We start from the raw sequence: 22,002 nt of genomic DNA, 5'->3' as shown, positions 1-22,002 counted from the left end.
ATGTAGGCTTCATGGAGCGCAAAATCTTAACTCCATAGCAAAAGTGCGGTTGGGGAAATCTGTTTAAGCATGCCGCGCATTGTCCGCTGGGCTGCCTTGTGTACGTGTGCATTTTTTAGAGCGCAGCTCTTTGGCGTCCGTTCCTGGGTTTCGCGTCGTCGTCGGCGTCGGCGTCGGCGTCGGCCTCGTAACCAGCTCCGCCCCCAATGTTACGCTTTTCAATTGGTCGAAATGCTCGTGACGTCACAGTGCGCGAATTTCAAATGGGGCCAATTGTACTTTGGCTAGTAACCATGCAACCAATCAAAGGGATCGTATAGTGATGCTGCAACTAAGTTGGACTGAGTTTAGTTAATTGCTTAATTAATCAATTAGCCTAATTAATATAGAGGAGAATGAAGAGGTCAGAAGAAAAGAAAGACGCGCGCCGCAGCGACAACAGCGTCCGCGGAAGGAGACGCTGCTGAAAAAAAACAGATAAGTACGAAGCCGCGTTCCCTCCACCACCACGCACTCCCCACTCAGTTGTTGTTGTTGTTGTTGTTGTGACTGAGAGAAGGATGAAGAGGAAATTGCACGGGCCTGCTACTGGCTCGAGCCAAGCCACCACCGCTGCCACGTGCAGATAGAGGAGAGTTAAAAGAACAGAGAAAAAGAAGTAAAGGAAAGAAAAGACGCGCGTCGCAGCAACAACTGCGTCCGCCGGAGCGGTCGCTGCTCAAAAAGAAGCGGCCGAAGCCGCGCTCGCCGAAGCGAGAACAGATACCCTCTACCACCCACTCAGTAAGACGTTGCTCGTTTCATATACGTTGTGTCGAACATCCTAGACAGTTCCAACAATTGACAGGTTAATGACAGAACACGATGGATAGAAATACAAGAATATAAATATGAAATAGCCTAATTAACCTTTCTAGTTAGACCGCATAAATCAATAAAACCGAGAACGAAATTGGTCGAGTTGGGGAATCGAACCAGGGTCTCCGGAGTGCGATACGAGCACGCTAGCCACTCCGTAATGCCAGCTGAATGATTTGGAATGAACAAAGGCGCGTCTAGCTAATACGGCGTCTTCGTTCACTCCCATCTTCCCCCTTTCCCTTACGGCGAAGTGCAGGTGTCCACCCAGATATGCGAGAGAGATACATTTCCTTTCCTCAAAAAATAAATTTACCGTCCAGCAAGGCGTACAGCCGAATTGGCGATGGCGTTCTGTGGACTCCCTGGCAGCGTTGCAAGACGCTGTCGCGTTCCACTCTTACAGGCGAAGCTTAACATGTTAACCACACATCAGTAACACACGCAGACAGCCAATGGACGCGTCATTCGCTGGCAGCACTTGATTCATCATTAACAACCACATTCTTAACGTACGCTCCCTTGCCGCACATGCCAAGGACGTACACCACGATCACATTCTGCGCCATTCCTCTGTACTTTGCTTTGCTGAAACCTGGATGGATCCCAAAGAGCCTCTCGAAATCATAGATTTCCTATACTGCTGTGGTGCTCGCAGAGACCACAACAGAGCGGCGGGAGTCGCTGTCTACTTGCGCACAGGTCTCTCTGCAATACCAGTCGAAATGTTTGGCACGTCACATGAAGTTGGCGAACTGTGCGCCGCAAAGTTGCCCAACGGCTTGCTGGTAGTAGCTGCCTACTTCGCCTTGGATCTTAAAGGCGCATTCGACAACGTCAAACACGAAGTAATCCTGGACCACCTCAGTAACACCAACTGTGGCCACAAAACATTCAACTACATAAAACAATTTCTTACAGACCGTCAAGCCTACATACGCATACAAGATGCGGAACACGGGCCATACACCATCGGCTCGAGGGGAACACCTCAAGGCGCGGTCCTGTCTCCCCTCCTCTTCAATTTGGCAATGCTTCATCTTCCCTCCAAATTGTCCTCTTTGCCCGGGATACATCACGCTCTTTATGCGGATGACATTACAATCTGGGCCACGCAAGGTAACCTGGGCCACATGGAATCCTGCCTGCAAGCAGCGGCGACCCTAGTCGACGACTACGCGGCCTACTGCGGACTCCAGTGCGCCCCGTCTAAATCAGAATTTGTGCACATACGTCCCTCCCCTCGGGACACAACTCCGCTTTGCATCAGTCTCCCCTCGGGACCGATCCGGGAGTCCAAGGAGATCCGCGTCCTTGGTCTCTTCATACACCACCAACGCAGAGTCGACACCACCCTAGCCAAACTTCGCACGGTGGGAGACCAGGTGGGCCGCATGGTCCGCCGGGTCTCCAACAAGCGGGGCGGATTACGAAGCAAGGATGCACTGCGGCTTGCCCATGCTTTCGTAACGAGTAGAATCCTCTACTCAACCCCCTACTTGCACCTGCGCAAACATGATGATGACCAACTGGAGGTCATCCACCGGAAAGTCATCAAGCGGGCTCTCGACCTCCCGGTCACCAAGTCCAACCAGCGACTTCTGGCCTTAGGCGTGGTGAACACATTTCGGGAGCTTCGAGAGGCCCACTTAGTCAACCAATACACGCGTCTTGCACAGACCACGTCCGGTCGCCGCCTCTTGGACCGGCTACACATCAAACATGACTACCATATTGAGGAAAGGGAGAGAGTGCCAGCACCCTGGAGACGCGCCCTCCGGGTCCGACCCCTTCCCCGCAACATGTCCAGAGAAGACCATAGCGGTCGTCGCCAGGCGCGCGCGGAAGCGTTGGCGCGATACTATGGTAACCAACAACATGTGTATTACGTGGACGTTGCCGGCCCACACCACGGGGTGTGGTACACGGCCGCAGTCGTACACAACACAAACACAGTCAACGGGCTCACTTTCAAAGCCTACAGCGCAACACACGCGGAGGAGATTGCCATTGCTCTTGCTCTCACTACTCCCAAGTCGAAACACATCATCACCGACTCGCGAGGGGCCTGTCGGAACTACGAGTTGGGCTGGGCTCCCCCGCTTGCCTGGCGCATACTGAAATATAGCTGTCGATCTGAAGATCCAACTCCACGCAACCTGATTTGGGCCCCCGGTCACCAGGGACTCCAGGGAAACGAACAGGCCGATCAGGCCGCCCGCGCACTCTCTCCCCGGGCTATCTCCCTGTCCTTGGAAGGGTACTCCCAATCAGACAATCTGGCCATTACATTCAAACAAATCACCGATTACTACAAGGAGGAGCACCGGCGCTACCCGGCCCCTTGTAAGGGTCTGGATCGCGCTGACGAGCGCCTCCTCATCAAAATTCTTACTAACACTGTACTGTGCCCGGCGGTGCTTAAACATTTCAATCCATCCTTTGATGGCGCGTGCCAGTTCTGTGGGGAGGTGGCTGACACCTTCCACATGGTTTGGGCGTGTCAGTCAAACCCATCTATCCCCCCCAACCCCAACCCCACCAGAGAGGACCGGGAGGCGGCCCTGCTCGGCTGTCAGGACCTAAAGACCCAAAAGGCCTTGGTTCACCGGACGCGGGCGGCGTTGCTTGCCAATGGGGCCCCGGAATAGGGGCTCCACCTAGTATTGTTAAGGGAAAGGGCCAATAGGGCCTACCCCAATCACCTCTCTGTAAATATTTATTGCATTATAAATGTTTTTCACCACCACCACCCTACCGCACTTACGAAAGACGTCGTGCACTTCCTGCAACTCGCATTAACCGTCCATCGATCCACACCGATGTTAGTAGTGGGGGACTTTAATGTTGACATAAAGACAAACAGCAATTTCCTAACACTTATGCGGGAGAACATCCCGTTCCTCTCGCTCGTAACGCGTCCCACGGCTGTGACAACCTCGCGAGGCACTTGTATAGATCTCGTCTTTGAGAATCAAGCATTGGTGTACCAAGTCGAACATATATCAGTCTATTTCTCCGACCACAAAGCTTCCTTCATGACTGTCAAGAACTGTTAGTGGAGTCTTTGTTAAAGGAATACGTGTGAAAAATAAAAAAAAAATTCTGTGATAGCGCATACATGTGTTGCTCGATTTCTTTGCCTCAATCTATCGAAAAGGTGAAACAGCTTATTTGCTGCGCTCAAATTTCGCATTAGGAAGTAACGTAATTGTCGGTAATTTTTTTTTGTTCAGAGACGCTGTTCGCATTTCATTCCGGCCTGAATGTATGCGTTCGCGTCAGTGCTGAGAGAGCGCGTTTTTACGATGTATGAAGAATAGGAAGCGCGAGATTCCAGTTCCCATCCGTATCGTTGTGGATTGAAAGATGTAGTAGTGGTAGTAGTAGTAACCATTAATTATGCAGAGAAAGTTTCAAAGGTCTTGAGAGCAGGTTTTTTTTTCCTTAGTTCAGCGCCCCTGCGGCCGTCGGTGCCGCCTTCACCTGACGAACCAGTTGGCGTTGGTCTTGCAGGCCACTATTCATTTGTTTTGTGTGTTTGGAGGTGAGGTGGTTTGTATCCGACGCAGCCCCAGGTAATATGGTAGGCTGTGGGGTGACCGTCGCAGCATGGGCAGGAGGGGCGGTATCGTTCTGGGAAACAAAATTGGCAAATTGGTAAATTGGTTTTTGAGCAAAGGAAATTGCGCAGTATCTTTCTCTCATATCTCGGTGGACACCTGAACCGCGCCGTAAGGGATGAGAGCAAGGCGGGTGTGAAGGCATAAAGAGGGAAAGAGGTGCCGTAGTGGTAAAGGCTTTATGTAGTGGAGGTCTCCAGAATACTTTCGACCCCCTTGGAATCATTAACATACACTGACCGCACAGCACACGGGCGCCTTTTATTGCGAAAGCATGAACGCTTATGAACGGCCTTTCGCGTAGCGGCGGCCGGTAGCCACGTTTGACCTTTAGAATGACCTCTGACGTCATACCAGGGTGAGAGATTGGCTACCAAGTCGAATCGTCGCGCAGCGGCGGCCGGTAGCCTCGCGCGACATTTAGAATCACCTCTGACGTCATGCTATGCCTAGTGACGTTATAACGTGACGTCGTCATACCAGGGTGAGATATGGAGGAGGAGGAGGAAGAACATTTATTTCCGCCGAATATGGCGCGGCAGCCACCTCTGGGTCCGCACACAGGCGTCCGGGGAGGCAGTCTGGCGCACCGCGGCCGGAGGACATCCGATTCCGTCTAGAAGAAGAAGTCTTCAGCCTTGGCCTCCAGGCGGACGGCGAAGCGCTGAGTTTTTTCGTCGGAGCTTCTTAGCGTGGTCTCCCATTCATCGCTAGCTTTAATCGCGTTGCGCCGTAGGGCACGAATGCATCTCCATATCATGTGATCTAATGTTTCCACGTGGCCGCAAAATTTACAAATTTCGGTTTCTGCACCGTCCCTCTTCTGCCCTCTGGCACCCGTCCAACTCCTCCACAGGGGCGAGAAGAAATTTCGAGCTTGGAGTCTTCTCCAGTCATACGACTGCTTTTTACTAAGGGATCTATCCGGTGGCAGATATATCCTCCGTTCTTTCTTCAGATTGTCGGTTACATCCCTAAGCGTACCAATACTTTCTTTACTTTTAGATGTTGTTGTGGAGGTGTCTACCAAGTCGAGTCGTCGCGCAGCGGCGGCCGGTAGCCACGCGTGACCTGTAGACGCGGCGCACTGCGTTCCTTCTTCAGACGCGGCGCGCCGCGTTCCTTCCGTTAGAGGCACTGCGCTCGCTTTCGCAACCTACCAGGCTTAAGCAAAGCTAAACCCCTGCCAATTTGTTGCGTTTCGCCTCCATCGAAACGCGGCTGCCCCGGTTCTGGGAATAAAATGTTCTATTTGTGTAGATTGGAATGGATGGATGGATGGAAAAACTTTATTCATCAAGAGAATTCTAGGCCCGAAGGTCTCCTGGGTCTCCGCACGACCCCACTCACGGTCTAAATGTTCATGTGGTGTTGGTCTATGATGTATGCGGCCCAGCTGACGGCGATCTTTTGCCTGGCCAGATCCGCTGATCGTAGTGTGGTCTACCAGTCCTCCCAGGTTCGGAGAGGCACCGGCCCGACGGGGAGCGGAGACGCACCCAGATGAGCTCAGCGTGTCAGGGGAGGTGGGGGGCGGGCATGTGCAGCAGGCATTGTGCAGGGGGGTGAACGCTGCCCCTGGTAAAATTTATAATGGCGGTTTTTGAGCCACTAATAATGTAACGGGCTTCTGGGTATGCGAGAGCAATGGCTATAGCGGTCTCCTCGGCTTCCTCAGAGGTGGCGCCTGAAGGCAACTCGAAAGTTAGGGGTATTATGTGTGGGTTGTGGGCAACTGCAGTGGCTCCGCGCTCATCGCAGGTGGCATACACCCAGACAGCATCGGGCTCATCCCCGTGTAATTTGTGCAGAGCTGCCGCGCGCGCCTTCCTGCGACCTTGGTCAAGGTTGGGGTGCATGTTCCTAGGTAGAGGTTTTCGCATTTAAAATGTGAATGTGGGTGGGGAGCGTTCTTAGTGATGAATTGTTTGCAGGGATAGTGATGTCTAGGTGACTGAGTATGTGTCGTCCGGTAGCTGCAGCGGCTAGTCCAATATACTTTGCTTCTAAGTGGGTCTCTCAAAGGACGCGGCGTACATTCCCGATACAGCGCAACAAAGAGCAAGGATGCATGCTCTCCAATTCGCCAAGCTCAGCATAATCATGAGGTATCATTCTCGATGCTTGGGTGGTTGATGTGTTCAGAAGTCTGATGGTGTATGACGCTCTGTGGTCGTACTGAAGCCAGATTCCGAGGATTCTGATGATTGGGACTTCTCTGATTTCTGACTCTTCTAGTAGAATTCGGAATGGTTCTTGGATGCGGTAGTTGTAACCTTCGATGCAGATCACTTCGGATTTCTCCGGAGAGCACTGTAAGATGCATTACTTGGTGATATTTTCTACACAGGTGGCGGCTTGTTGGAGGGAATGTTCATGTTCCGCTAGAAAGCCTGTTCTTGTCCACTCTGTGATGTCGGCATACAGGGTGAATCCGATGTTCGGGAGAGACTAATGACCTGGAGACTCTTGTCATGACGATGGTAAATAGGAAGGGTGAGATGATTGAGCCTTGAGGCGTGCCTGTTTTCGGCATGGCTTGTGAACCCGATCTTGTCTCCCCCATTTCTATGGTTGCCGTGCGGTTGGATAAGAATGTTTGGGCATTTCCTAGGCCCGTTTTCCGCAGTTGGTGGTGGAGAGCTCTTCTATTATTGCTTGGTGCGATACGTTATCGATGGCTCCTTTGAGGTCGAGTTCCATGATTAAGTGCTCCCCGCCTGTTGGAATGTTGGTTAAGACTTCTTCCTTAAGGAGATGGAAGGCGTCTTGTATGTACAAGCCCGCTCTGAATCCAATCATAGATGGGGGGAATACGTTGTTCTCGATGTAGCTCTGTAGTCTTGTCTGAATTACTCGTTTGTAGAGTTTTCCCAGACATGACTTTAGAGAGATGGGGCGTAGTGCTTCGATCGTGGGTTGCTTCTCTGGTTTGGGTAAGACAGTGATCTCCGCATGTTTCCACTCCTCTGACATCTTGTTTTCCAGCCACAAGGAATCATTAAGGAATTCGGTGAGCTGTTTGATTTGCTCTACACTTAGACTGGGGTGGAGCGCATATAGCAGGTTCTCTCAGATCATGAATGGTAGCTTACCAATATCCCTGAAGAGAAAAGTATACAACAGCTGTATCCTACCAGTACTCACCTATGGGGCAGAAACGTGGAGGCTAACAAAGAGGGTTCAGCTTAAGTTAAGAACAACGCAGCGAGCTATGGAAAGGAAAATGATAGGTGTAACGTTAAGAGATCGGAAGAGGGCGGAGAGGGTGAGGGAACAAACGCGGGTTAATGATGTCTTAGTTGAAATCAAGAGGAAGAAATGGGCTTGGGCAGGACATGTAATGCGAAGGCAAGATAACAGCTGGTCCTTAAGGGTAACGGAGTGGATTCCAAGAGAAAGCAAACGTAGTAGGGGACGGCAGAAAGTTAGGTGGGCGGATGAGATTAAGAAGTTTGCGGGGATACAGTGGAGGCAACTGACAAAGGACAGGGTTAATTGGGGAGACATGGGAGAGGCCTTTGCCCTGCAGTGGGTGTAGTCAGGCTGATGATGATGATGATGATGATGATGATGATTATACTTTGGTTTTGAATCATTGGGTTGTTGATTTGGTTAGCACCGGCTGCGATGTTCTTGGCAGATGCGCGTGCTGCTGCGTAGACTTCGGATTCGGTTATGCGGGCATCCAATTCCGGGTTAGTCCGTCCGCCCTAAGGCAATGTGCAGGGCAAAACGGTTGTGCCGTTTGTCCCAACGTATGTATCTTTTTGAGGGCTTTTGAGTAATGCTTCATCATCCACTGGGTAGGTGTGGGCAATGCATTTTAGAGCTCCTTTCGCTTTATGTTTAGGTTTAGCGAGGTCAGTTATGCTCCTTAGGACTGTCCATGTTTTGGAAGAACCTAATGTTCCTTTGAGTGGATCGCAGAATTGCGGCTAATTGTTGCGAGCTAGCTCTGACACGTATTCTTGTACTAATTCCGTGATGCCTGTCGAGCTTTCGCTTCTTCCATCTACATATCATACGGCATCTTTGTTGCCAGAGTTGTACGAGATGCTTGTCGATTTCAGGTGTATCAGGAGTGCGTTGTATGGTTTCCGTAGCCTTTTGGTGTTCTTTACGAATGTTATCACTCCAGTCTGTTATGGATGTTATTGGTCGGCTTGTTCCTAAGGTGGAGTTTCGGAACAGGGTCCAATCCGTAAGTTTGGCTATGGCAAGGTTTCGACGGACCTTAGTGGTTGGTACGAAGTTGCTGATTATGTGGTGGCTGCTGCCTAGCGTTTCGTCTAGATTGGTCCACGTTGCCTCCTTGGCGCATGAAACAGCGCACTTGTAGAGGGCAGTGGTCACCGTTTGTAGCTTGAGAACAGCACATTTGTAGACGGCATTGACTTTCACATGTAGCTTTCGCTCCACTGAGAATGAGCTGTGAAAGAAAAAAATTTAGGACTGCAATTAAGTCTGCTTGGGTGCAACAATTCGAAAGCATTTCTCTTACTGCTGCCGATTATGTTGCTGCATGTTCATTTCTTAATGCCTTTTCCGTTTCCAAGTCGCGTTTTCGCTCTAACTTCCCTTCTACCGGTTCCGGAGGCGTTGGTCCTGTTGCTAGACCATATAGTAAGCACTCCAAAGTACTTATTTATTAACTAATCAGCAGTTAATTCATCAATTCAAAGTATAATTACCAATGGTTGTGTGAGATAATTCACTAATTGAACAAATTATTTGGGCAGTTAATTACCCACTGGTCGCGGCGGTCAAAGTTTCATGGAGGCGAAATTCTAGAGGCCCGTGTACTGCGCGATGTCAGTAATATGTTAAAGAAGCCCAGGTGGCCGAAGTTTCTGGAGCCCTTCACTACGGCGTCCCTCATAGCCTGAGTCGTTTTGGGACGTCAAACCGCCATAAACTATAAAACCATTTAAGCAATTATTCTGGTGACATAACTGATTGTGACTGAGTTTAACTCTAGTCATTTCAGTGATGAACTGATTTATCAATTCGATTAAATTATCTGCATTAAGGATAGTTGCCGGGCCAGTTGGTACATGATCACACCGTAAAACAGCGCGCTTACACGGGACGAAGAAAGAAGACACGCACACACACAGCGCTGAACTTACAACTGCATGGTTTATTATTGCATTGCTCGCAATAAATACCGGAAAGGAAAACAAAAAACAACCAAAGGAAGGCGAGGAGATATCCTCCTGTCGCATCATGTCGTCAAAGGTTATTCAAGATATTTAATCTCTTTTCTTGTCAGTGCCATCGATGGAGTGCTAACGCATGACGCGCCTTTCCTGTCTATGATGAATGCTTCATATAGTTCACGTTTGTGCTGATGATTGTACCGCCTCAAAATCTGGCTTCGTCCAAGGTTAGGTGTGCAATGACAGGCAGATACGTGTTTTGCCAGCGTGCTGCCGTATCCCGTGCGGATGTTAATGGCGTGCTCTCGTAGACGGTCGTTTATGCAGCGTCCACTTTGGCCCACATAAGATGCGCCGCATGACAGCGGTATCGGCATAAACGACCGTCTACGAGAGCACGCCATTAACATCCGCACGGGATACGGCAGCACGCTGGCAAAACACGTATCTGACTGTCATTGCACACCTAACCTTGGACGAAGCCAGATTTTGAGGCGGTACAATCATCAGCACAAACGTGAACTATATGAAGCATTCATCATAGACAGGAAAGGCGCGTCATGCGTTAGCACTCCATCGATGGCACTGACAAGAAAAGAGATTCAATATCTTGAATAACCTTTGACGACATGATGCGACAGGAGGATATCTGCTCGCCTTCCTTTGGTTGTTTTTTGTTTTCCTTTCCGGTATTTATTGCGAGCAATGCAATAAACCATGCAGTTGTAAGTTCAGCGCTGTGTGTGTGCTTGTCTTCTTTCTTCGTCCCGTGTAAGCGCGCTGTTTTACGGTGTGATTAAATTATCAATGAATTTGTGAAGTAACGAACTACTTCAAGAAATAATTACTCCTTCCAGTTGATTAATTGCCCATTTAGTTGTTTGTGCCCTAATTATACATTTATATTACTACATAATTATTTAATCAAATATTCTATTAATTACCTCTATAATGGATTATTGAGAGTTCGTGTGGACACGCTGTGCCAACAGGCCATGTACATGCCACTTATGAGGCGAGAAACACTTTCGCATTAAAACAATCTCGTCCACGGATACAGTAGGGCAACTCAGTGCACGCGCGCCGCTTAAACATGCCGTGCACTTGTACAGTACATGCGTCAAGGTATTCAAGGCTACAGCTATGCAACGTAAAATTAATTTGCCCCTGGTGCATAACTGAAAAGCAGCAATGTAGGCAGTCGGAAATACCATCCGGAATAGTATGGTAAGCCGATGACGATGTGTTAAGGTCACGGAGCAGACGGTCACCCACACAGTAGCTGTTACCAAGCGCGCAGCTTGTGAAACGCCTTTTTCGCTCATAGGCTTTCTGTAGCCTTCGATGCCTTTTTGCTCGGCCGGCGGAACCCTCACTGTGGATACTTGAGGCGGTAACATCCTTGCCTGAACTTCGGCGGCACACACAACAGGGTCTCCAGGCCGCACCGCACCCTCTTTGCTGCGGCGTCGACGAGACGCCGTGAAGCGTTTTAATGAGATCACCGTCATGGGAGCATATAATTCAGAGGCCACTTAAGACGACTTACGTGCTTTGAAGGCGAAATCATTAGTGTGTCATCATGAACGTTCGAACGGTGTGGGCGGAACCCGTACATGGTGTATGCAAAGGCGTTGTGCGTTTCTAGGCAGGTGGACAGTCTGTCACGGACCATGGTCTCCATCAACTTCCCCACACAAGAAGTGAGAGATATTTGCCGGGGGTTGTCGGTGTTGAGAGGTTTGCCTGGTTTGGGTATGAATGTGAAGAGAGCCGTCTTCCAATCCACCGGGAGAGGCGTTCCTCCCGTCCAGGTGGTATTGAAATATTCGAGCAGTCTGTCGTAGGCCGGTTCGGGTAAGTTAGCGAGAAGTTTCACAGTTATCTTGTCCCAGCCCGGGGCTGTCCCTCGTTTCATTTTGTCCAGGGCCGCTTTGAGGTCGTGAAGCTGGAACGTTCGATCTAGCTCTGAGTTCTCAGAACCTCCATACGAGTGCGCCGAACGACGCGAATCATGGTCTGTGTACAGATGTTTGTCTAGGAGCGCTTCAGCCAGTTTGGCTGTGTCTGCGTAGAAGGTGTGAATTGCTTGGTGAAGTTGTTTTTGGGTTTAGGTGCGGGTTTGTGCCGGATCAGTGAGGGCGCGGAAAAGGCCCCACGTGCTCCGGTTCGACATTTGTCGAGCGGCGGTGTTGCATTGGTGTACCCAGTTCGAGTCGGCGAGTTGGGCCGCATACTCTGCCGCTTGTTGGGTGAGTTCCACGACGCGGATTTTGAGTTGCCGATTACGCTTCTCTCAGCGCCATCGGCGGACAAGGCTGTTCCGGGCCTCCCAGAGGTGAAGGAGGTGGTTCTCCAACACCGGGTTCGCCTCTGAGAGCTGAACGTACTGTTCGGCATCTTTGAGTTGGCAGATGAGGTGTTGTGACCAGGTAGTGTAACCTTGATCCGCTATAGGGGTAGGGTTAGTGTTGTTGGATCTGAATTTGGTCCAGTCAGGAAGGGTTGCTTTAGTGTGAGGTCTTGTAATGGGTTTGGTGAAAACTGTGGTCGCAAGAATGCAGTGGTCGCTACCCGGCGTTTCCTCGGGGTTGCGCCATTCTGCATATCTAATATTTTCGGTAAAGAAGAAATCAGGGCACGTGTCGCGTGGCACGGAGTTCCTAATGCGAGTGGGTTGTGCAGGGTCTGTGTGAAGAGTAAGGACGAACTTTGACGCAAGTTCCAACAGCTTGCGTCCTCGTTTTCCTTCATGTATGTACCCCCCATAAGATGGGGGCATTAAAGTCCCCAACAACGCACCATTTTTTTAGGGAAGGAAACGGCGCAGTATCTCTCAGATCTCGTGGACAGCTGAACCGCGTCGAAAGGGAAGGGCGCAAGGTGAAAGCGAAGGACGGAAGAATGAGGTCGTTGTGATTGCGATTTTATAGGAAAGGAAAGCTGCGATAACTGTCTTTCATACCGGTGGACACCTCAACCACGCCGTGAGGGAAGGAAGTTTGTAAGGAAAGATTGGTTTATTGGGGTTTAACGTCCCAAAGCGACTGAGGCTATGCGAGAAGTAAGGAAAGAGAAAAGACAGAAAGAGAAGCTGTAATGGAATTCCACATCACCATTGACGTCTCATTTGTTAACCACGACAGCTCGCACACACGTATTACAGGCGCTGCTGTCACCCGCAGTGTCCGCGCCGGTCGAATTTCGATTGAGGCGAAATTCTAGAGGCTCGTGTGCTGTGCGATGTCAGTGCACGTTAAAGAACCCCAGGTGGTCGAAATTATTCCGGAGACCTCCACTACGGCGTCCCTCATAGCCTGAGTCACTTTGGATAAACCCCAAGAAACCAATAGACCAAACCAAAATCGCCGTGTTATCACCGGACTCAGCGTTCGGATCAGTTGACGTCTAAAAAGGTTTCGTTTGCCGCTCCTCCAAATTCAAATCCACAACCCCTTTGCTATGTCAGTGCCTGTTAAAGAAGCCCAGGTCGCTAGAATTACCGAATCTCTTCCTACGGCGTCCTTTATAGCCTCAGTCGCTTTAGAACAAACTTCATGAACACGGCTCGGTGGTTATGGCGCTCGGCTGCTGACTCGAAAGACACGGGTTGATTCCGGCCACGGCGGTCGAATTTCGATGGTGACGAAATTCTAGAGGCTTGTGTACTGTGCGATGTCAGTGCAAGTTAAAGAACCCCAGGTGGTCGAAATTACGGCGCCCTTTATAGCAAATTGGTTTTTGAGGAAAGAAAATGGCGTAGTATGTGTCTCACATATCTCGGTGGACACCTGAACCGCGCCGTAAGGGAAGGGCAGAAGGTGGGAGCGAAAGTCGAAACGAAGAAAGAGCTACTGTTGTGGAGGGGTGTGGAATAATTTTGACCTCCTGGGGATCTTTGGTTGGTTTACGGGGTTTACGGGGGTATGAGAGACGCCGTAGTGGATGGCTCCGGAAATTTCGACCACCTGGGGTTCTTTAACGTGCACTGACATCGCACAGTACACGGGCCTCTAGAATTTCTCCTCCAAAGAAATTCCACCGCCGCGGCCGGGATCGAACCCGCGTCTTTCGGGTCAGCAGCCGAGCACCATAACCACTGAGCCACCGCGGCGGCTTTTTTAGCGTGCACTTGTTTCACAGCACACGGGCGCCATTTGAAGCGAAAAGCTACACTCCGAGCTTCGCGTGAGCCGTGTGCCGGTACGCAGATTTGCCAGTTCTTCTCCAGACAGCAAGAGCAATAGCGACCTCTTCTGCTTGTGTTGCACTGCGGGCTCTGAAAGTGAGGCCGTTAACTGTGTTGCTTTTGTGAACTACCGCGGCCGTGTACCATCCTCCGTGGTGAGGGCCAGAGGCGTCCACGTAGTATACACCTGTTTTGTTGCCATAATGTCGGGCTAGCGCTTCCGCCCGTGCCAGGCACCGACCATTATGGTCTTCATGTGACATGTTTGCTTGAAGAGGCCGCACGTGTAGGGCACGTCTCCAAAGTTCTGGGATGTGAAACCTCTCTTACTTCGGAGGGGTGTGTTGGATATGGAGTCGAGCAAGAAGGCGGCAACCCGACTCCGCTAGCGACAAGCGCGTGTACTGGTTTGTAAGGTGCGCCTCCCGGAGCTCCCGGAAAGTATTCACCACCCCAAAGGCCATAAGCCGGCTGTTTGAAGTAGTGATGGGGAGGTCAAGGGCACGTTTAAAAATTTTGCGAAGGATGACCTCAAGGGCGTCCTTCTCTTGTTTCCGTAGGTGGAGATAAGGAGCTGAATAGAGAATTCTACCAGTTACGAAGGCGTTTGCCAGCCGCACGCCATGCTTACTTCGTAACCCTCCGCGTTTGTTGGAAACCCGGCGGACCATGCGGCCCACCTGGTCCCCCACCTTACGGAGTTTGGCCAATGTAGTGTCTGCCCGCCTGTGTTTGTGGATGTAGAGTCCGAGTACCCGTATCTCATCACTTTCGCGTACGGGACCACTCTCAAGAGAGAGATATTTTAGTTGTGCACTTCTCTGAGGGGTGGAGCTGCACAAATTACGATTTTTGAGGGGAACATTGAAGACCGCTGCGGCGGGCGTAGCGGCCTACTATCGTCGCTGCTGTTTGCTGGCTGGTTTCAATGTCCCCTGTGCTGCCCTGTGCTGCCCTGCGTGGCCCACGGGGTGATGTCATCGGCGTACAGGGCGTGCTGCACGCCGGCGACACCACTCAGCTGGGCCGGCAGGTGCATCATGGCCAGATTGAAGAGCAGCGGGGAAAGTACAGGGCCTTGGGGGGTTCCCCGCGTGCCGAGCAGGTAAGGACTATGCTCTCTATCTTGTATTCGAATGTAGGATTGATGATCCATTAAAAATTGGCTTATGTATCGGAATGTGTTGAGGCCACAGTCTGTGTGTTTTAGGTTAGGGAGTATGATCTCATGTGTTACATTGTCAAATGCCCCTTTAAGATCCAAGGCGAGTACTACCAGGTCATTATGGGTGCATTCGAGGGGGTCAAGGACTTCCCGATTGAGTTGCAGGAGGACATCCTGTGCGGACCTTTGTGGGCGGAATCCGAACATGGTGCTCGCTAAGACATGTTTGTGTCCAAGATATGTAGATAACCGATCCCCCGCCATCGTCGCCATTAGTTTGCCCACACAGGAGGTGAGAGATGGGGCGGAGGTTATCTGTGTCAATTGGTTTGCCAGCTTTAGGAATAAAAGTGACCAGAGCCGTTTTCCATTCGATTGGCAGGGGGTGTCCCCTCGCCAAATCGCATTGACGTATTCCAGGAGGGACTGGTATGCTAAGTCGGGCAGGTTCGTCAAAAGCTTGACGGTGGCCTTATCCCGTCCTGGCGCAGTGCTCCGTTTCATTTTGGGGCTCTCGACCACTGCGCCGGAGTGCCCGGTTTCGAACCCGACCGCGGCAGCACCGTTTGGATGGAAGCGAAACGCAAAAAAAAAAAAAAATTAGGCAGTGACTGAGCTCTGGTTAAGCCTGGACATACAAGCGAAAAGCTTCAGTTACGCTTGGTTTGACGTCATGGCTGTCGCAGTTGGCGCACAATGCACTGGGAGCACCACGATAACGGTGGAGGCGGTCGGCCGCCCACACACTGCTTGTGCGGAGGCGGAGGAGGAGACGGAAATCGGCGCGGTTAAAATTCAGGGGGCGCTTAGGCTCTCTGAAGTGCTGCGAGGCGAAAGCGCTTCCTGGTGCGCTGTTTGGTGTTATTTTATTTTCCTTTTTGTTTCTTTTTACTGTTGGATTTATTTGTTCTTTGATTTTTTCTTTCTTATTTTAACAAAACTTCTGTTTGGGCTAGATGGTGCATAGCTTATTTTGAAATGAATTCAAACGCACAACAACACGCACACAAGAGAGGAAAGACACAGGACAGGCGCTAACTTCACCTGATTTATTCGCAGGTAAGAGAGCAGATTATATACATAAATGGAGACATGCGCAGTAAAGAACCACATCGTCAGTTCGCAATGCGTGCTCGAGATACCTCTACTCTGCGTGCAAAAGATTAACAGACGTGTCACTCACACAGTCATGCCCCTCTTCATGATGTGAAAGGCTTCTAATAGTTCACGTGCCGTCTTATCACCGCCTCTGCCAAGTATCTTTGTCTCTTTCAGCCTCGGCTTGCACGCTGTTCAGTTCGCACAATGCTCTGCCAAATGTGTCCCTCCGCCCCTTAACGCCCGCAAATGTTCCCCCGCCCGGTCATTGACACACCGCCCGGTCTGGCCTATGTAAGCCCTCCCGCAGGTCAACAGTATCTCGTAAACGACACCGGTACAGCAGTCGATATACTTTTTTGAGTGCTTCTTCCTGCAGCCACTCTTCTTTTCCGCGCACGAAATGCGTGAGCAAAGTTGGGCAAGTTTCTTCGGTGCGGAGAACAGCACAGGAACGCCGTGTCGGCCTGCCCCTTTTTTCACATGATGGGCAACCTTGTGAATATACGGTACCACTACCGGTTTAACCGAGTGCCTTTCCAGTGTTTTCGCTTTGCCGAACATGACCTGCTTGGTTTTCCGAAGTAGGGCCTCGGCCACAGAAACAATGACCGCGCAGGGGAACCCGGCCGTAAGTAGCCGGTGTACTTGCTTATTAAAGCTACACTGCATAGCATGCGGGCACGGCTTCGAGAGAGCAGACCCAAGGCATTGGCTGGCTATACACCTCTCGACAGTTTTTGAGTGAGCAGAATCAAAAGGTAAAAGCTCTTTCTGTGCCCGCGGAGCGTACTCCCAGCATACATGATCAACCCCTAAAGTAAAATTGGCGTCTAAAAACTGCAACGATCCTTGTAAAGGGAGTTCGTGCGTAAACCTCAATCCCCTCCCGTTCTGCTGAAAGCTTTCCAAGACGCTGCCAACCGCGCCGGTGTGAGAAATGTTGTCTAGTTTTTTCAGAACAATGAGAAAATCGTCTACGTACCTAAAAACTTTCAGCACTCCCTTCCCATTAAAGCTTTGCTGAAGGGCGCGGTCAATAAAAGCTAAAAACAGGTTACAAAGCACGGGGGCTACGCAGGACCCAATGCAGATCCCTTGTCTCTGACGATAAAATTTATTCTCAAAAGAGATAAAAGTAATACCCAAATAAAACTCAAGAACGCGCATAAAATTGTCCACAGAAAGCCCACATGAGTTCTGGAAATCCACATCTCCGCTTTCTTCAATCGCACTCCTAACAACACCGAACAAATCCTCGTGGGGCACAGAATAAAACAAATCTTCCACATCTACAGAGAACATATAACCAACTGAACAATTACCCTCGAGAAACCGTACAAACTCTAACGAGTTTTTTACAGTGAATGGGTCATGGACCTGTAGAGACCCTAGGTGTTTCTGCAGGTACATACTGAGGACATGCTGCCATGTACCGTTTTCGCTTACTATACACCTAAACGGTACATCTTCCTTTGGGTTTTAGCTGTAAAAACACAGTGAGGGCATTAAACTTAGAGTCAACAATGCTATTCGCTAAGCCGTTCAGCTCTTAATTCCCTGCACATGGCCGCCGCCTTGCATTTCACTCTAGTCGCGCTAGATTTCACTGTCCTGAAGTTCTTGACGATAGCCTCTTCCGCTCTCTTCTGGTACTCCTCCTCGGCCAGTACAACAAAGCCTCCCTCCTTGTCCGATTGAAGCAGTCGCAGATGATTCTGTTGGAAGAAGGTAACCACTTTTTCCAACCCGTCCTTGGAACGACTAGTGTGTGGTCCCACTCGTAGTCTTCAACACCTCATCTACTCCATCAAGCAGACAACGTTCTTGATTTCCATTCGTTGCTTTTCTTGCAATCTGCCGGTTCAAAGCGAGCAACTCATGTGCAGGAACACTTGGTTCTTTGCTGAATTTCGGTGCCTTTTTCAAAATATCGCTAACGTACCCCGGAACAACAACGTCACCAATAATTGTCAAATTCTTTTGCGTCAAATCCTTCTTTTGCTGTGTTGCGCTCGACAGCGGCATATCCAACACACCCCTCCAAAGGAAGAGAGGTTTCACATCCCAGAACTGTGGAGACGTGCCCTCCACGTGCGGCCTCTTCAAGCAAACATGTCACTTGAAGACCATAATGGTCGGTGCCTGGCACGGGCGGAAGCGCTAGCCCGACATTATGGCAACAAAACAGGTGTATACTACGTGGACGCCTCTGGCCCTCACCACGGGGGATGGTACACGGCCGCGGTAGTTCACAACAGCAACACAGTTAACGGCCTCATTTTCAGTGCCCGCAGTTGCAACACAAGCAGAAGAGGTCGCGATTGCTCTCCGATTCCGATTCAAAATCCATAATCACCGACTCGCGAGGGGCCTGTCGGAACGTCGAACAAGGCTGCACTCCCTTCCTAGCCTATCGAATACCAAAATAGCATACGGGATACGGACCCCGCCCACCGTTGCCTTATATGGGCCCCTGCTCATCAGGGGTTGGCAGGAAACGAAGCAGCAGACGCAGCCGCCCGCGCTCTTTCTCACCGGGCTGTTTTCTTCTCACCACCTGATCGGGAAACCGATTTTAATCCGGTCTATACGTTCAAAGATATCACAACCTACTATCAAGATAGCCATCGCCTTTACCCTAGCCCATGTAAAGGCCTCAAGAAGGCGGATGAGCGGCTCCTTCTCCGCCTCTTCACCAATACATTGCTGTGCCCGGCAGCACTAAAACATTGCGACCCCTCCTTTAGCGGCAATGCCCGCAATGTAGCGCGGTGTCTTCGGACACCTATCACATGGTGTGCGCCTGCCTCTTCAACCCGGCCATTCCCTCCATCCCCAACCCAACCCGGGAGGATCGGGAGGCGACCCTGCTCGGCTGTCGCGACTTACAGGTCCAACAAGCCTTAGTCGGGCGCGCCCGGGCGGCGGCCACCGCCGCTGGGGTCCCAAACTAGGGACCTCCACCTAGTGTTTGTAAGGATCAGTCCCTTACGGGCTGATCCAAACATACCTGCTGTCCCTTCTGAATAAATGTTTTCACCACCACCACCACCCCCAGTCACTGGGCCACCGCGGCGCGTCGGCGTCCCTCATATCCTGAGTCGCGCAAGCTATATGCATTTACTTTAATCTGTATAATGGCGGTGTGTTCGAAAGCTCATAGCGGTCAATTGAAATGCGTTATAGAGTAGAATGTGTTTTGTTGGTTGGTTGGGTTTAACGTCCCAAAGCGACTAAGGCTATGAGAGACGCCGTAGTGGAGGGCTCAGGAAATTTTGACCACCTGGGGTTCTTTAACGTGCACTGACATCGCACAGTACACGGGCCTCGAATTTCTCCTCCAAAGAAATTCAACCGCCGCGGCCGGGTCGAGAACATGTTTTGTAGCGTGAGCTACACTGGCCGAGGTTGAGCAGTTCCGAGTGGCTCCAGGAGAGCCATGCTGCGCATGCACGAGGAGCAAGTGACGTCACTACGCAGAGCTGGCGTGCCTCGCCGCGCGCGCTCGCCTTCCTTTCCTTAAAATTATCCGAGTGTAAAACGTTGACAACGCCAACGCCAATGAACACAATGAACGCCGACGGGCTATGGCTTCAGCACCACGTTTCTGGCCCAACCTTATCAATTCCTGCAGCCCACATCTCTCTCGCATCACCCCATGTACCTATAAGCACGATTCAGGCGTCCACTGGCCCAGGGAGCCATTGTCCGCACTTCCTTTCCTTAACATGATCAGAGAGTAAGACGTTGTCAATGCCAACGCCAAAGTAAGACGTTGTCAATGCCAACGCCAATGAACACAACGAATGCCGACGGCCTATGTGTTCAGCGCCGTGTTTCTGGGACAACGTTGTCAATGCCGACGCATGCAGCGCACACCGGTGACTACCGCCACTTAGCTTAAAGCATGGTTGAAGTGTCCGCTGTACCGACCAATAACGAAATTTCTTACTTTCTGAGGGTTGCGATGAGTCACTGAGCTATCAAGACGGGTAGCGCACAGTAGCTGCCTCGTGCTATATTTGAATCGTTTTTTTTGGAGGAAATAAAATGGCGCAGTAATTGGCTTATTGGTATATGGGGTTTAACGTCCCAAAGCATCTGAGGCTATGAGAGACGCCGTAGTGAAGGGCTCCGGAAATTTCGACCACCTGCGGTTCTTTAACGTGCACTAACATCGCAAAGTACAGGCACAGTAACTGTCTCTTCTTTGTGGAAAGCTCAACCGCGCCGTGAGGAGAGGGATGATGTAGGGAGTGAAAGAAGAAAGAGGTGCCGTCGTGGAGGGCTCCGGAATTATTTCGACCGGCTGGGGTCTTCAACGTGCACTGACGTCAAACAGCACACGGGCGACTTTTGCGCTTAGTCTGCATCGAAATGCGGCCGCCGCGGCCGGATTCGAACCCGACCGGCCTCATTTCGATCGGTGGACCCCTAAACTGCGCCGTGAGAGCAAAGGTTGGTTTTTGAAGTGAAAAGCTCCAGTACCCGCACCACAGCCGCGCTTCGCGTGAGCCATCGGAGCGAAGATTTGTCGCACCTGCGCATGTACGAAACCGAGTGACGTCACACGCAGCACAAATAAACAATAAATAAGCAACAGTGCACCAGGAAACTCTCATATCTCGGTGGACACCCGAACCGTGCCGTAAGGTGGTGGTGGTGAAAACTTTGTTTACAACTGGGGAGTTTGAGACACACAGGTCCGTGGGCCCCCGCACGGTCCCACTGCACTCAAACGTTCATGTCCCGGAAGCTCATGACGCTGGCAGCCCGGCCGGTGGCAATGGCTTGCTTGGCCAGGTCCTCAGAACGCAGTAGGGTCTCCCAAGCCTCCCAAGTGGTAAGGTGCTCCAGGCCCCGCGGGGGAGGATCCGCCGGGCAGAGGAAAAGGATATGGTCTGGAGTGGCTTTGATTGGATTGGATTGGAGTAAACTTTATTTGTGCCTGCAGTTGGACGCTCGCGCGCCCCGACGAGGGCCTACGTCGTCTACGAGGCTGCCGTTACTCGGCGCGGGTCTCCGCTCGCCGTTGCCGGCTCGCTGGATCCCTGCCTTTCGAGCGCCCCGAGGACCTGCTGGACGGCCCATAGCTGTTGGTCATGGTCGTTGCTCTTCGCGGCTGCCTCCAGCCGCGGCGGGATTGTACCTGATCTTGCTTCCTTTGGATTTTTGATGCAGTCCCACAGGATGTGCGTGTGATCTGCCGGCTCCCTCCGGCAGACTCTACACGTATCGGTCGGGTAGGTCTCGGGGTACATGCGATGCATCAGTCTCGGGCTCGGTAGCGATCCGGTCTGGAGCTGTCTCAGTAGTACCGCCTCCGCTCGACTCAGCCTCGGGTGCGGGGGTGGGAGAGTCCTGCGAGCCAGGCGGTAGGCCTTCGTGATTTCGCTGTAGTCGGTCATGCGGTCCTTGGCTCCGAACCACGTCGGACGGTCTGTTGCCGGGGCGCGGTTGGTTAGCGCTCGCGCCGCTGCATGTGCCGTCTCATTGTGGTTCGCACTGCGTTCCGACGCGTCGCCCGCGTGCGCCGGAAACCACTTGATTCTTACTCTTCTGTCTTGCAGTTTAGTCGCTCGTAGTACGCGCTCGGCCTCCCTGCAGACTTGGCCTTTGGCGAAGTTTCGCACCGCCTGTCTCGAGTCACTCAGCACCGTGTAGCAGTCTGCGTCGGCAATGGCCAGGGCGATGGCCACCTCCTCCGCTTGTTCCGCTCCGGCGCCTCTCACGCTCGCTGCCGTCTTCGTGGCGCCGGTCGACGCCTCTATGACGACCGCTGCGAAGGCGTTCCGTTGGTATTCGGCCGCGTCCACGTACCGCGCGTGCTCGTCGTTGGCGTGCAGGTCGATGAGAGCCTTGGCCCTCGCCGCTCTTCTTTCCTTGTTATACTCGGGGTTCATG

The 22,002-nt window shown here is 51.5% G+C and overlaps 1 protein-coding gene across 1 annotated transcript in view; it reads left to right on the top strand.

Annotated features, from left to right (window-relative positions):
- LOC149369565 (arginine kinase-like) overlaps nucleotides 1–22,002 on the top strand; it is a 47,914-nt gene that overhangs the window by 507 nt on the left and 25,405 nt on the right. The window lies entirely within an intron of this gene.

Source organism: Amblyomma mixtum, chromosome 1, assembly GCF_055824585.1.
Source record: "Amblyomma mixtum isolate Tamu chromosome 1, ASM5582458v1, whole genome shotgun sequence".
Lineage (NCBI taxonomy): Eukaryota > Metazoa > Arthropoda > Arachnida > Ixodida > Ixodidae > Amblyomma > Amblyomma mixtum.
This window is presented reverse-complemented; position numbering and strand designations above follow the sequence as displayed.